Source organism: Lissotriton vulgaris, chromosome 8 (assembly GCF_964263255.1).
Source record: "Lissotriton vulgaris chromosome 8, aLisVul1.2, whole genome shotgun sequence".
Lineage (NCBI taxonomy): Eukaryota > Metazoa > Chordata > Amphibia > Caudata > Salamandridae > Lissotriton > Lissotriton vulgaris.
Genome location: NC_141696.1, coordinates 156,036,925 through 156,051,697, shown reverse-complemented (window position 1 = coordinate 156,051,697; position 14,773 = coordinate 156,036,925). Strand labels below are relative to the sequence as shown.

The window sequence follows — 14,773 nt, the reverse complement described above, 5'->3', positions numbered from 1 at the left end:
AAAAAATCTGATCATTTCCCTCACATGGGCTTATATGGTTGTCTACTTGGAAAAGTGCAGTGAGTTTTTTTCTTGCTCTAGCCACTCATGACCTAAGATGTGTGCTTTTTTTGGTTCACAATATCTTTCCCTCTCTGTATATGATCAAGCAAATGTGGTCAGGATGGCCGAGTGGTCTAAGGCGCTGCGTTAAGGCCGCAGTCTCTCCTGGAGGCGTGTGTTCGAATCCCACTTCTGACAAAACTTTAAGTCCATTTTGTCTCTGAGTTCTTTTAGAATCTCAGCTAAAAATTGGCAGTGCATATAATATCTGAATAAGTAACAAACTTCAGTTTCAACTGCAAATTCATTTGCCCAATTCTGTCTTCAAGCTCGTATAATATTCTTCTAGCACTCGTGGTGTTTTATGTGTTTTTTGGGGGGTGCTTAAAAAGTCCCTTTTATTAATGAAATGGGTTACATTCAGTCTTGTGATATTTTTGGTTTCCAATAAGTAGATTGTTAATTTTATGTAACCTCATTTTCTAATGCTCCATTCAAGAGATGTTTCCACTATGAAATGCAGAGCAAGGGGAAAGAGCACAAGTGATAGAGCGAGTGAGTGAGAAGGGGTGTTGAGGAAGGAGAGAATGAAACAAAGACAGAGTGAGTGAACGGCAGGTAGGCCTAGAAGAGGAGACTAGAAGTGAAGGCGACATACTTTTCCCTGCTTTTGACCTCCCACCCATCCCAAACCGAACACAAACGTACCATCTATGCAACGTTGGTATGCAGAAATTCACGCCTCAGCCAGTGAGGGTAAGTCCCAGGCCAGGGGCTAGAGAGCAAAAGACTGCATGTGCTCAGATGTTCCCTGCTAGGGACAGTTGATCTGAAACAAGGTCTGCTCTCTTGTATCCAGAAAGGATCTAGAAATCCTGCATGAATCTGCAAGGCACAATGACAGCATACATTTGCATAATATGCCCCACCTTCTGCCTTCCTACTTCCTGTGCAGTAGTTATTTGTGTAGAGAGAGAGGTCGCAGGCAAGGTAATTTTGTGAGTAGGATACAGGACCCTAAATAGCTGGTGAGAGGTATGAGGTATTCTAAAAGCATAAAAATTGTACACCTGTGAAATGAAATGCTTTCACATGTGATCTTCTGTGTTTATTGTCCTGTGCATAAAGTTGCACCTTGTGTTTGAAGGTTTAAATTATTTCAGGCTTGCATGGAGGCAGAAATTTCTGAGTGACTTTTATACATTTCTTAAGACTCTGCACTGTCAGGATGGCCGAGTGGTCTAAGGCGCTGTGTTTAGGCCGCAGTCTCCTCTGGAGGCGTGGGTTCGAATCCCACTTCTGACATGACTTTTGGAGATGTAATCTCCTTTTTCAGGTTAACATCTGATGGAAGTTGCATCTGTTGGTCTTCACCTGGGATGTGATTCCGTCCTCATCTAGTCAAGAGAGCTGGGGTTTCTCATACATTTCGGTTGTATAAAGTCTTGCTGACAAAGTGCAGTCCTTACTATATGAGCATAGGACCCATGTAAGAGCTCATCTGGAAGATTCATGCTCTTGTATGCCCTGGCCAGACAGGCCATGCAAATATGGAAGAATGCCTAGCATCTGGTAGACAGTTGGACTCCAGCACACTTACGGCAATTTCCTCAGGGCTGTGATCAGGGGCTGCTTAGATTTGCGTATTCCACCCTATGTTGTGACATTGAAATTCCTTGTTGAATTTGCTTTAGCTAGCCAAGAGGTGGCTGTTGACTCAATTTCAAAGCAGCTTTGGGCCTTTCAAGTGGCTGGTTAATAGCACTTTCTCTTTGTACGCCTTAAAGGTCTAAAGAGTTCTTCATAGGTACTGCTCTCTATGGATTGTTCAAAGATCTGTTGGAAGTACTTATAATAGGATAAATAAATTGAGGGCATGCCTTTTCGGTACCCCACTTGCATGGCTGTCTGGCCTGTGGAAGGTTCCGCAAATGCAAATCAGGATGGCCGAGTGGTCTAAGGCGCTGCGTTCAGTTCGCAGTCTCTTCTCGAGGCATGGGTTCAAATCCCACTTCTGACAATTGTGTGTTTACTCTACTTTTTTCTTGGGAGAGAAAAAATCTGATCATTTCCCTCACATGGGCTTATATGGTTGTCTACTTGGAAAAGTGCAGTGAGTTTTTTTCTTGCTCTAGCCACTCATGACCTAAGTTGTGTGCTTTTTTTGGTTCACAATATCTTTCCCTCTCTGTAGATGATCAAGCAAATGTGGTCAGGGTGGCCGAGTGGTCTAAGGCGCTGCGTTAAGGCCGCAGTCTCTCCTGGAGGCGTGGGTTCGAATCCCACTTCTGACAAAACTTTAAGTCCATTTTGTCTCTGAGTTCTTTTAGAATCTCAGCTAAAAATTGGCAGTGCATATAATATCTGAATAAGTAACAAACTTCAGTTTCAACTGCAAATTAATTTGCCCAATTCTGTCTTCAAGCTCGTATAATATTCTTCTAGCACTCGTGGTTTTTTATGTGTTTTTTGGGGGGTGCTTAAAAAGTCCCTTTTATTAATGAAATGGGTTACATTCAGTCTTGTGATATTTTTGGTTTCCAATAAGTAGATTGTTAATTTTATGTAACCTCATTTTCTAATGCTCCATTCAAGAGATGTTTCCACTATGAAATGCAGAGCAAGCGGAAAGAGCACAAGTGATAGAGCGAGTGAGTGAGAAGGGGTGTTTAGGAAGGAGAGAATGAAACAAAGACAGAGTGAGTGAACGGCAGGTAGGCCTAGAAGAGGAGACTAGAAGTGAAGGTGACATACTTTTCCCTGCTTTTGACCTCCCACCCATCCCAAACCGACCACAAACGTACCATCTATGCAACGTTGGTATGCAGAAATTCACGCCTCAGCCAGTGAGGGTAAGTCCCAGGCCAGGGGCTAGAGAGCAAAAGACTGCATGTGCTCAGACGTTCCCTGCTAGGGACAGTTGATCTGAAACAAGGTCTGCTCTCTTGTATCCAGAAAGGATCTAGAAATCCTGCATGAATCTGCAAGGCACAATGACAGCATACATTTGCATAATATGCCCCACCTTCTGCCTTCCTACTTCCTGTGCAGTAGTTGTTTGTGTAGAGAGAGAGGTCGCAGGCAAGGTAATTTTGTGAGTAGGATACAGGACCCTAAATAGCTGGTGAGAGGTATGAGGTATTCTAAAAGCATAACAATTGTACACCTGTGAAATGAAATGCTTTCACATGTGATCTTCTGTGTTTATTGTCCTGTGCATAAAGTTGCACCTTGTGTTTGAAGGTTTAAATTATTTCAGGCTTGCATGGAGGCAGAAATTTCCGAGTGACTTTTATACATTTCTTAAGACTCTACACTGTCAGGATGGCCGAGTGGTCTAAGGCGCTGTGTTTAGGCCGCAGTCTCCTCTGGAGGCGTGGGTTCAAATCCCACTTCTGACATGACTTTTGGAGATGTAATCTCCTTTTTCAGGTTAACATCTGATGGAAGTTGCATCTGTTGGTCTTCACCTGGGATGTGATTCCGTCCTTATCTAGTCAAGAGAGCTGGGGTTTCTCATATATTTCGGTTGTATAAAGTCTTGCTGACAAAGTGCAGTCCTTACTATATGAGCATAGGACCCATGTAAGAGCTCATCTGGAAGAGTCATGCTCTTGTATGCCCTGGCCAGACAGGCCATGCAAATATGGAAGAATGCCTAGCATCTGGTAGACAGTTGGACTCCAGCACACTTACGGCAATTTCCTCAGGGCTGTGATCAGGGGCTGCTTAGATTTGCGTATTCCACCCTATGTTGTGACATTGAAATTCCTTGTTGAATTGGCTTTAGCTAGCCAAGAGGTGGCTGTTGACTCAATTTCAAAGCAGCTTTGGGCCTTTCAAGTGGCTGGTTAATAGCACTTTCTCTTTGTACGCCTTAAAGGTCTAAAGAGTTCTTCATAGGTACTGCTCTCTATGGATTGTTCAAAGATCTGTTGGAAGTACTTATAATAGGATAAATAAATTGATGGCATGCCTTTTCGTTACCCCACTTGCATGGCTGTCTGGCCTGTGGAAGGGTCCACAAATGCAAGTCAGGATGGCCGAGTGGTCTAAGGCGCTGCGTTCAGGTCGTCGTCTCTTCTGGAGGCGTGGGTTCAAATCCCACTTCTGACAATTGTGTGTTTACTCTACTTTTTTCTTGAGAGAGAAAAAATCTGATCATTTCCCTCACATGGGCTTATATGGTTGTCTACTTGGAAAAGTGCAGTGAGTTTTTTTCTTGCTCTAGCCACTCATGACCTAAGATGTGTGCTTTTTTTGGTTCACAATATCTTTCCCTCTCTGTATATGATCAAGCAAATGTGGTCAGGATGGCCGAGTGGTCTAAGGCGCTGCGTTAAGGCCGCAGTCTCTCCTGGAGGCGTGTGTTCGAATCCCACTTCTGACAAAACTTTAAGTCCATTTTGTCTCTGAGTTCTTTTAGAATCTCAGCTAAAAATTGGCAGTGCATATAATATCTGAATAAGTAACAAACTTCAGTTTCAACTGCAAATTCATTTGCCCAATTCTGTCTTCAAGCTCGTATAATATTCTTCTAGCACTCGTGGTGTTTTATGTGTTTTTTGGGGGGTGCTTAAAAAGTCCCTTTTATTAATGAAATGGGTTACATTCAGTCTTGTGATATTTTTGGTTTCCAATAAGTAGATTGTTAATTTTATGTAACCTCATTTTCTAATGCTCCATTCAAGAGATGTTTCCACTATGAAATGCAGAGCAAGGGGAAAGAGCACAAGTGATAGAGCGAGTGAGTGAGAAGGGGTGTTGAGGAAGGAGAGAATGAAACAAAGACAGAGTGAGTGAACGGCAGGTAGGCCTAGAAGAGGAGACTAGAAGTGAAGGCGACATACTTTTCCCTGCTTTTGACCTCCCACCCATCCCAAACCGAACACAAACGTACCATCTATGCAACGTTGGTATGCAGAAATTCACGCCTCAGCCAGTGAGGGTAAGTCCCAGGCCAGGGGCTAGAGAGCAAAAGACTGCATGTGCTCAGACGTTCCCTGCTAGGGACAGTTGATCTGAAACAAGGTCTGCTCTCTTGTATCCAGAAAGGATCTAGAAATCCTGCATGAATCTGCAAGGCACAATGACAGCATACATTTGCATAATATGCCCCACCTTCTGCCTTCCTACTTCCTGTGCAGTAGTTATTTGTGTAGAGAGAGAGGTCGCAGGCAAGGTAATTTTGTGAGTAGGATACAGGACCCTAAATAGCTGGTGAGAGGTATGAGGTATTCTAAAAGCATAAAAATTGTACACCTGTGAAATGAAATGCTTTCACATGTGATCTTCTGTGTTTATTGTCCTGTGCATAAAGTTGCACCTTGTGTTTGAAGGTTTAAATTATTTCAGGCTTGCATGGAGGCAGAAATTTCTGAGTGACTTTTATACATTTCTTAAGACTCTGCACTGTCAGGATGGCCGAGTGGTCTAAGGCGCTGTGTTTAGGCCGCAGTCTCCTCTGGAGGCGTGGGTTCGAATCCCACTTCTGACATGACTTTTGGAGATGTAATCTCCTTTTTCAGGTTAACATCTGATGGAAGTTGCATCTGTTGGTCTTCACCTGGGATGTGATTCCGTCCTCATCTAGTCAAGAGAGCTGGGGTTTCTCATACATTTCGGTTGTATAAAGTCTTGCTGACAAAGTGCAGTCCTTACTATATGAGCATAGGACCCATGTAAGAGCTCATCTGGAAGATTCATGCTCTTGTATGCCCTGGCCAGACAGGCCATGCAAATATGGAAGAATGCCTAGCATCTGGTAGACAGTTGGACTCCAGCACACTTACGGCAATTTCCTCAGGGCTGTGATCAGGGGCTGCTTAGATTTGCGTATTCCACCCTATGTTGTGACATTGAAATTCCTTGTTGAATTTGCTTTAGCTAGCCAAGAGGTGGCTGTTGACTCAATTTCAAAGCAGCTTTGGGCCTTTCAAGTGGCTGGTTAATAGCACTTTCTCTTTGTACGCCTTAAAGGTCTAAAGAGTTCTTCATAGGTACTGCTCTCTATGGATTGTTCAAAGATCTGTTGGAAGTACTTATAATAGGATAAATAAATTGAGGGCATGCCTTTTCGGTACCCCACTTGCATGGCTGTCTGGCCTGTGGAAGGTTCCACAAATGCAAGTCAGGATGGCCGAGTGGTCTAAGGCGCTGCGTTCAGGTCGCAGTCTCTTCTGGAGGCGTGGGTTCAAATCCCACTTCTGACAATTGTGTGTTTACTCTACTTTTTTCTTGGGAGAGAAAAAATCAGATCATTTCCCTCACATGGGCTTATATGGTTGTCTACTTGGAAAAGTGCAGTGAGTTTTTTTCTTGCTCTAGCCACTCATGACCTAAGTTGTGTGCTTTTTTTGGTTCACAATATCTTTCCCTCTCTGTAGATGATCAAGCAAATGTGGTCAGGATGGCCGAGTGGTCTAAGGCGCTGCGTTAAGGCCGCAGTCTCTCCTGGAGGCGTGGGTTCGAATCCCACTTCTGACAAAACTTTAAGTCCATTTTGTCTCTGAGTTCTTTTAGAATCTCAGCTAAAAATTGGCAGTGCATATAATATCTGAATAAGTAACAAACTTCAGTTTCAACTGCAAATTAATTTGCCCAATTCTGTCTTCAAGCTCGTATAATATTCTTCTAGCACTCGTGGTGTTTTATGTGTTTTTTGGGGGGTGCTTAAAAAGTCCCTTTTATTAATGAAATGGGTTACATTCAGTCTTGTGATATTTTTGGTTTCCAATAAGTAGATTGTTAATTTTATGTAACCTCATTTTCTAATGCTCCATTCAAGAGATGTTTCCACTATGAAATGCAGAGCAAGGGGAAAGAGCACAAGTGATAGAGCGAGTGAGTGAGAAGGGGTGTTGAGGAAGGAGAGAATGAAACAAAGACAGAGTGAGTGAACGGCAGGTAGGCCTAGAAGAGGAGACTAGAAGTGAAGGCGACATACTTTTCCCTGCTTTTGACCTCCCACCCATCCCAAACCGACCACAAACGTACCATCTATGCAACGTTGGTATGCAGAAATTCACGCCTCAGCCAGTGAGGGTAAGTCCCAGGCCATGGGCTAGAGAGCAAAAGACTGCATGTGCTCAGACGTTCCCTGCTAGGGACAGTTGATCTGAAACAAGGTCTGCTCTCTTGTATCCAGCAAGGATCTAGAAATCCTGCATGAATCTGCAAGGCACAATGACAGCATACATTTGCATAATATGCCCCACCTTCTGCCTTCCTACTTCCTGTGCAGTAGTTGTTTGTGTAGAGAGAGAGATCGCAGGCAAGGTAATTTTGTGAGTAGGATACAGGACCCTAAATAGCTGGTGAGAGGTATGAGGTATTCTAAAAGCATAAAAATTGTACACCTGTGAAATGAAATGCTTTCACATGTGATCTTCTGTGTTTATTGTCCTGTGCATAAAGTTGCACCTTGTGTTTGAAGGTTTAAATTATTTCAGGCTTGCATGGAGGCAGAAATTTCTGAGTGACTTTTATACATTTATTAAGACTCTGCACTGTCAGGATGGCCGAGTGGTCTAAGGCGCTGTGTTTAGGCCGCAGTCTCCTCTGGAGGCGTGGGTTCGAATCCCACTTCTGACATGACTTTTGGAGATGTAATCTCCTTTTTCAGGTTAACATCTGATGGAAGTTGCATCTGTTGGTCTTCACCTGGGATGTGATTCCGTCCTCATCTAGTCAAGAGAGCTGGGGTTTCTCATATATTTCGGTTGTATAAAGTCTTGCTGACAAAGTGCAGTCCTTACTATATGAGCATAGGACCCATGTAAGAGCTCATCTGGAAGAGTCATGCTCTTGTATGCCCTGGCCAGACAGGCCATGCAAATTCGGAAGAATGCCTAGCATCTGGTAGACAGTTGGACTCCAGCACACTTACGGCAATTTCCTCAGGGCTGTGATCAGGGGCTGCTTAGATTTGCGTATTCCACCCTATGTTGTGACATTGAAATTCCTTGTTGAATTTGCTTTAGCTAGCCAAGAGGTGGCTGTTGACTCAATTTCAAAGCAGCTTTGGGCCGTTCAAGTGGCTGGTTAATAGCACTTTCTCTTTGTACGCCTTAAAGGTCTAAAGAGTTCTTCATAGGTACTGCTCTCTATGGATTGTTCAAAGATCTGTTGGAAGTACTTATAATAGGATAAATAAATTGAGGGCATGCCTTTTCGGTACCCCACTTGCATGGCTGTCTGGCCTGTGGAAGGTTCCGCAAATGCAAATCAGGATGGCCGAGGGGTCTAAGGCGCTGCGTTCAGTTCGCAGTCTCTTCTCGAGGCTTGGGTTCAAATCCCACTTCTGACAATTGTGTGTTTACTCTACTTTTTTCTTGGGAGAGAAAAAATCTGATCATTTCCCTCACATGGGCTTATATGGTTGTCTACTTGGAAAAGTGCAGTGAGTTTTTTTCTTGCTCTAGCCACTCATGACCTAAGTTGTGTGCTTTTTTTGGTTCACAATATCTTTCCCTCTCTGTAGATGATCAAGCAAATGTGGTCAGGGTGGCCGAGTGGTCTATGGCCCTGCGTTAAGGCCGCAGTCTCTCCTGGAGGCGTGGGTTCGAATCCCACTTCTGACAAAACTTTAAGTCCATTTTGTCTCTGAGTTCTTTTAGAATCTCAGCTAAAAATTGGCAGTCCATATAATATCTGAATAAGTAACAAACTTCAGTTTCAACTGCAAATTAATTTGCCCAATTTTGTCTTCAAGCTCGTATAATATTCTTCTAGCACTCGTGGTGTTTTATGTGTTTTTTGGGGGGTGCTTAAAAAGTCCCTTTTATTAATGAAATGGGTTACATTCAGTCTTGTGATATTTTTGGTTTCCAATAAGTAGATTGTTAATTTTATGTAACCTCATTTTCTAATGCTCCATTCAAGAGATGTTTCCACTATGAAATGCAGAGCAAGGGGAAAGAGCACAAGTGATAGAGCGAGTGAGTGAGAAGGGGTGTTGAGGAAGGAGAGAATGAAACAAAGACAGAGTGAGTGAACGGCAGGTAGGCCTAGAAGAGGAGACTAGAAGTGAAGGCGACATACTTTTCCCTGCTTTTGACCTCCCACCCATCCCAAACCGACCACAAACGTACCATCTATGCAACGTTGGTATGCAGAAATTCACGCCTCAGCCAGTGAGGGTAAGTCCCAGGCCAGGGGCTAGAGAGCAAAAGACTGCATGTGCTCAGACGTTCCCTGCTAGGGACAGTTGATCTGAAACAAGGTCTGCTCTCTTGTATCCAGCAAGGATCTAGAAATACTGCATGAATCTGCAAGGCACAATGACAGCATACATTTGCATAATATGCCCCACCTTCTGCCTTCCTACTTCCTGTGCAGTAGTTGTTTGTGTAGAGAGAGAGGTCACAGGCAAGGTAATTTTGTGAGTAGGATACAGGACCCTAAATAGCTGGTGAGAGGTATGAGGTATTCTAAAAGCATAAAAATTGTACACCTGTGAAATGAAATGCTTTCACATGTGACCTTCTGTGTTTATTGTCCTGTGCATAAAGTTGCACCTTGTGTTTGAAGGTTTAAATTATTTCAGGCTTGCATGGAGGCAGAAATTTCTGAGTGACTTTTATACATTTCTTAAGACTCTGCACTGTCAGGATGGCCGAGTGGTCTAAGGCGCTGTGTTTAGGCCGCAGTCTCCTCTGGAGGCGTGGGTTCGAATCCCACTTCTGACATGACTTTTGGAGATGTAATCTCCTTTTTCAGGTTAACATCTGATGGAAGTTGCATCTGTTGGTCTTCACCTGGGATTTGATTCCGTCCTCATCTAGTCAAGAGAGCTGGGGTTTCTCATATATTTCGGTTGTATAAAGTCTTGCTGACAAAGTGCAGTCCTTACTATATGAGCATAGGACCCATGTAAGAGCTCATCTGGAAGAGTCATGCTCTTGTATGCCCTGGCCAGACAGGCCATGCAAATATGGAAGAATGCCTAGCATCTGGTAGACAGTTGGACTCCAGCACACTTACGGCAATTTCCTCAGGGCTGTGATCAGGGGCTGCTTAGATTTGCGTATTCCACCCTATGTTGTGACATTGAAATTCCTTGTTGAATTGGCTTTAGCTAGCCAAGAGGTGGCTGTTGACTCAATTTCAAAGCAGCTTTGGGCCTTTCAAGTGGCTGGTTAATAGCACTTTCTCTTTGTACGCCTTAAAGGTCTAAAGAGTTCTTCATAGGTACTGCTCTCTATGGATTGTTCAAAGATCTGTTGGAAGTACTTATAATAGGATAAATAAATTGAGGGCATGCCTTTTCGTTACCCCACTTGCATGGCTGTCTGGCCTGTGGAAGGGTCCACAAATGCAAGTCAGGATGGCCGAGTGGTCTAAGGCGCTGCGTCAGGTCGTCGTCTCTTCTGGAGGCGTGGGTTCAAATCCCACTTCTGACAATTGTGTGTTTACTCTACTTTTTTCTTGAGAGAGAAAAAATCTGATCATTTCCCTCACATGGGCTTATATGGTTGTCTACTTGGAAAAGTGCAGTGAGTTTTTTTCTTGCTCTAGCCACTCATGACCTAAGATGTGTGCTTTTTTTGGTTCACAATATCTTTCCCTCTCTGTATATGATCAAGCAAATGTGGTCAGGATGGCCGAGTGGTCTAAGGCGCTGCGTTAAGGCCGCAGTCTCTCCTGGAGGCGTGTGTTCGAATCCCACTTCTGACAAAACTTTAAGTCCATTTTGTCTCTGAGTTCTTTTAGAATCTCAGCTAAAAATTGGCAGTGCATATAATATCTGAATAAGTAACAAACTTCAGTTTCAACTGCAAATTCATTTGCCCAATTCTGTCTTCAAGCTCGTATAATATTCTTCTAGCACTCGTGGTGTTTTATGTGTTTTTTGGGGGGTGCTTAAAAAGTCCCTTTTATTAATGAAATGGGTTACATTCAGTCTTGTGATATTTTTGGTTTCCAATAAGTAGATTGTTAATTTTATGTAACCTCATTTTCTAATGCTCCATTCAAGAGATGTTTCCACTATGAAATGCAGAGCAAGGGGAAAGAGCACAAGTGATAGAGCGAGTGAGTGAGAAGGGGTGTTGAGGAAGGAGAGAATGAAACAAAGACAGAGTGAGTGAACGGCAGGTAGGCCTAGAAGAGGAGACTAGAAGTGAAGGCGACATACTTTTCCCTGCTTTTGACCTCCCACCCATCCCAAACCGAACACAAACGTACCATCTATGCAACGTTGGTATGCAGAAATTCACGCCTCAGCCAGTGAGGGTAAGTCCCAGGCCAGGGGCTAGAGAGCAAAAGACTGCATGTGCTCAGATGTTCCCTGCTAGGGACAGTTGATCTGAAACAAGGTCTGCTCTCTTGTATCCAGAAAGGATCTAGAAATCCTGCATGAATCTGCAAGGCACAATGACAGCATACATTTGCATAATATGCCCCACCTTCTGCCTTCCTACTTCCTGTGCAGTAGTTATTTGTGTAGAGAGAGAGGTCGCAGGCAAGGTAATTTTGTGAGTAGGATACAGGACCCTAAATAGCTGGTGAGAGGTATGAGGTATTCTAAAAGCATAAAAATTGTACACCTGTGAAATGAAATGCTTTCACATGTGATCTTCTGTGTTTATTGTCCTGTGCATAAAGTTGCACCTTGTGTTTGAAGGTTTAAATTATTTCAGGCTTGCATGGAGGCAGAAATTTCTGAGTGACTTTTATACATTTCTTAAGACTCTGCACTGTCAGGATGGCCGAGTGGTCTAAGGCGCTGTGTTTAGGCCGCAGTCTCCTCTGGAGGCGTGGGTTCGAATCCCACTTCTGACATGACTTTTGGAGATGTAATCTCCTTTTTCAGGTTAACATCTGATGGAAGTTGCATCTGTTGGTCTTCACCTGGGATGTGATTCCGTCCTCATCTAGTCAAGAGAGCTGGGGTTTCTCATACATTTCGGTTGTATAAAGTCTTGCTGACAAAGTGCAGTCCTTACTATATGAGCATAGGACCCATGTAAGAGCTCATCTGGAAGATTCATGCTCTTGTATGCCCTGGCCAGACAGGCCATGCAAATATGGAAGAATGCCTAGCATCTGGTAGACAGTTGGACTCCAGCACACTTACGGCAATTTCCTCAGGGCTGTGATCAGGGGCTGCTTAGATTTGCGTATTCCACCCTATGTTGTGACATTGAAATTCCTTGTTGAATTTGCTTTAGCTAGCCAAGAGGTGGCTGTTGACTCAATTTCAAAGCAGCTTTGGGCCTTTCAAGTGGCTGGTTAATAGCACTTTCTCTTTGTACGCCTTAAAGGTCTAAAGAGTTCTTCATAGGTACTGCTCTCTATGGATTGTTCAAAGATCTGTTGGAAGTACTTATAATAGGATAAATAAATTGAGGGCATGCCTTTTCGGTACCCCACTTGCATGGCTGTCTGGCCTGTGGAAGGTTCCACAAATGCAAGTCAGGATGGCCGAGTGGTCTAAGGCGCTGCGTTCAGGTCGCAGTCTCTTCTGGAGGCGTGGGTTCAAATCCCACTTCTGACAATTGTGTGTTTACTCTACTTTTTTCTTGGGAGAGAAAAAATCAGATCATTTCCCTCACATGGGCTTATATGGTTGTCTACTTGGAAAAGTGCAGTGAGTTTTTTTCTTGCTCTAGCCACTCATGACCTAAGTTGTGTGCTTTTTTTGGTTCACAATATCTTTCCCTCTCTGTAGATGATCAAGCAAATGTGGTCAGGATGGCCGAGTGGTCTAAGGCGCTGCGTTAAGGCCGCAGTCTCTCCTGGAGGCGTGGGTTCGAATCCCACTTCTGACAAAACTTTAAGTCCATTTTGTCTCTGAGTTCTTTTAGAATCTCAGCTAAAAATTGGCAGTGCATATAATATCTGAATAAGTAACAAACTTCAGTTTCAACTGCAAATTAATTTGCCCAATTCTGTCTTCAAGCTCGTATAATATTCTTCTAGCACTCGTGGTGTTTTATGTGTTTTTTGGGGGGTGCTTAAAAAGTCCCTTTTATTAATGAAATGGGTTACATTCAGTCTTGTGATATTTTTGGTTTCCAATAAGTAGATTGTTAATTTTATGTAACCTCATTTTCTAATGCTCCATTCAAGAGATGTTTCCACTATGAAATGCAGAGCAAGGGGAAAGAGCACAAGTGATAGAGCGAGTGAGTGAGAAGGGGTGTTGAGGAAGGAGAGAATGAAACAAAGACAGAGTGAGTGAACGGCAGGTAGGCCTAGAAGAGGAGACTAGAAGTGAAGGCGACATACTTTTCCCTGCTTTTGACCTCCCACCCATCCCAAACCGACCACAAACGTACCATCTATGCAACGTTGGTATGCAGAAATTCACGCCTCAGCCAGTGAGGGTAAGTCCCAGGCCATGGGCTAGAGAGCAAAAGACTGCATGTGCTCAGACGTTCCCTGCTAGGGACAGTTGATCTGAAACAAGGTCTGCTCTCTTGTATCCAGCAAGGATCTAGAAATCCTGCATGAATCTGCAAGGCACAATGACAGCATACATTTGCATAATATGCCCCACCTTCTGCCTTCCTACTTCCTGTGCAGTAGTTGTTTGTGTAGAGAGAGAGATCGCAGGCAAGGTAATTTTGTGAGTAGGATACAGGACCCTAAATAGCTGGTGAGAGGTATGAGGTATTCTAAAAGCATAAAAATTGTACACCTGTGAAATGAAATGCTTTCACATGTGATCTTCTGTGTTTATTGTCCTGTGCATAAAGTTGCACCTTGTGTTTGAAGGTTTAAATTATTTCAGGCTTGCATGGAGGCAGAAATTTCTGAGTGACTTTTATACATTTATTAAGACTCTGCACTGTCAGGATGGCCGAGTGGTCTAAGGCGCTGTGTTTAGGCCGCAGTCTCCTCTGGAGGCGTGGGTTCGAATCCCACTTCTGACATGACTTTTGGAGATGTAATCTCCTTTTTCAGGTTAACATCTGATGGAAGTTGCATCTGTTGGTCTTCACCTGGGATGTGATTCCGTCCTCATCTAGTCAAGAGAGCTGGGGTTTCTCATATATTTCGGTTGTATAAAGTCTTGCTGACAAAGTGCAGTCCTTACTATATGAGCATAGGACCCATGTAAGAGCTCATCTGGAAGAGTCATGCTCTTGTATGCCCTGGCCAGACAGGCCATGCAAATTCGGAAGAATGCCTAGCATCTGGTAGACAGTTGGACTCCAGCACACTTACGGCAATTTCCTCAGGGCTGTGATCAGGGGCTGCTTAGATTTGCGTATTCCACCCTATGTTGTGACATTGAAATTCCTTGTTGAATTTGCTTTAGCTAGCCAAGAGGTGGCTGTTGACTCAATTTCAAAGCAGCTTTGGGCCGTTCAAGTGGCTGGTTAATAGCACTTTCTCTTTGTACGCCTTAAAGGTCTAAAGAGTTCTTCATAGGTACTGCTCTCTATGGATTGTTCAAAGATCTGTTGGAAGTACTTATAATAGGATAAATAAATTGAGGGCATGCCTTTTCGGTACCCCACTTGCATGGCTGTCTGGCCTGTGGAAGGTTCCGCAAATGCAAATCAGGATGGCCGAGGGGTCTAAGGCGCTGCGTTCAGTTCGCAGTCTCTTCTCGAGGCTTGGGTTCAAATCCCACTTCTGACAATTGTGTGTTTACTCTACTTTTTTCTTGGGAGAGAAAAAATCTGATCATTTCCCTCACATGGGCTTATATGGTTGTCTACTTGGAAAAGTGCAGTGAGTTTTTTTCTTGCTCTAGCCACTCATGACCTAAGTTGTG

At 43.6% G+C, this 14,773-nt stretch overlaps 12 non-coding genes across 12 annotated transcripts; all 12 read left to right on the top strand.

The window, feature by feature from the left end:
* The first annotated feature begins 1,264 nt into the window (after positions 1-1,264).
* Positions 1,265-1,347, top strand: TRNAL-UAG (transfer RNA leucine (anticodon UAG)). Its single transcript has one exon. It is a non-coding gene; the product is annotated as a tRNA-Leu (tRNA).
* A 906-nt stretch (positions 1,348-2,253) lies between these two features.
* Positions 2,254-2,336, top strand: TRNAL-AAG (transfer RNA leucine (anticodon AAG)). The gene has a single exon. It is a non-coding gene; the product is annotated as a tRNA-Leu (tRNA).
* Positions 2,337-3,360: 1,024 nt separating this feature from the next.
* On the top strand, positions 3,361-3,443 carry TRNAL-UAG (transfer RNA leucine (anticodon UAG)). The gene has a single exon. It is a non-coding gene; the product is annotated as a tRNA-Leu (tRNA).
* Positions 3,444-5,456: 2,013 nt separating this feature from the next.
* TRNAL-UAG (transfer RNA leucine (anticodon UAG)) lies at positions 5,457-5,539 on the top strand. The gene has a single exon. It is a non-coding gene; the product is annotated as a tRNA-Leu (tRNA).
* Positions 5,540-6,171: 632 nt separating this feature from the next.
* TRNAL-CAG (transfer RNA leucine (anticodon CAG)) lies at positions 6,172-6,254 on the top strand. The gene has a single exon. It is a non-coding gene; the product is annotated as a tRNA-Leu (tRNA).
* A 191-nt stretch (positions 6,255-6,445) lies between these two features.
* TRNAL-AAG (transfer RNA leucine (anticodon AAG)) lies at positions 6,446-6,528 on the top strand. The gene has a single exon. It is a non-coding gene; the product is annotated as a tRNA-Leu (tRNA).
* A 1,024-nt stretch (positions 6,529-7,552) lies between these two features.
* TRNAL-UAG (transfer RNA leucine (anticodon UAG)) lies at positions 7,553-7,635 on the top strand. Its single transcript has one exon. It is a non-coding gene; the product is annotated as a tRNA-Leu (tRNA).
* A 2,013-nt stretch (positions 7,636-9,648) lies between these two features.
* Positions 9,649-9,731, top strand: TRNAL-UAG (transfer RNA leucine (anticodon UAG)). Its single transcript has one exon. It is a non-coding gene; the product is annotated as a tRNA-Leu (tRNA).
* A 2,012-nt stretch (positions 9,732-11,743) lies between these two features.
* On the top strand, positions 11,744-11,826 carry TRNAL-UAG (transfer RNA leucine (anticodon UAG)). Its single transcript has one exon. It is a non-coding gene; the product is annotated as a tRNA-Leu (tRNA).
* A 632-nt stretch (positions 11,827-12,458) lies between these two features.
* TRNAL-CAG (transfer RNA leucine (anticodon CAG)) lies at positions 12,459-12,541 on the top strand. The gene has a single exon. It is a non-coding gene; the product is annotated as a tRNA-Leu (tRNA).
* Positions 12,542-12,732: 191 nt separating this feature from the next.
* On the top strand, positions 12,733-12,815 carry TRNAL-AAG (transfer RNA leucine (anticodon AAG)). Its single transcript has one exon. It is a non-coding gene; the product is annotated as a tRNA-Leu (tRNA).
* Positions 12,816-13,839: 1,024 nt separating this feature from the next.
* On the top strand, positions 13,840-13,922 carry TRNAL-UAG (transfer RNA leucine (anticodon UAG)). Its single transcript has one exon. It is a non-coding gene; the product is annotated as a tRNA-Leu (tRNA).
* The last annotated feature ends 851 nt before the right edge of the window (positions 13,923-14,773 follow it).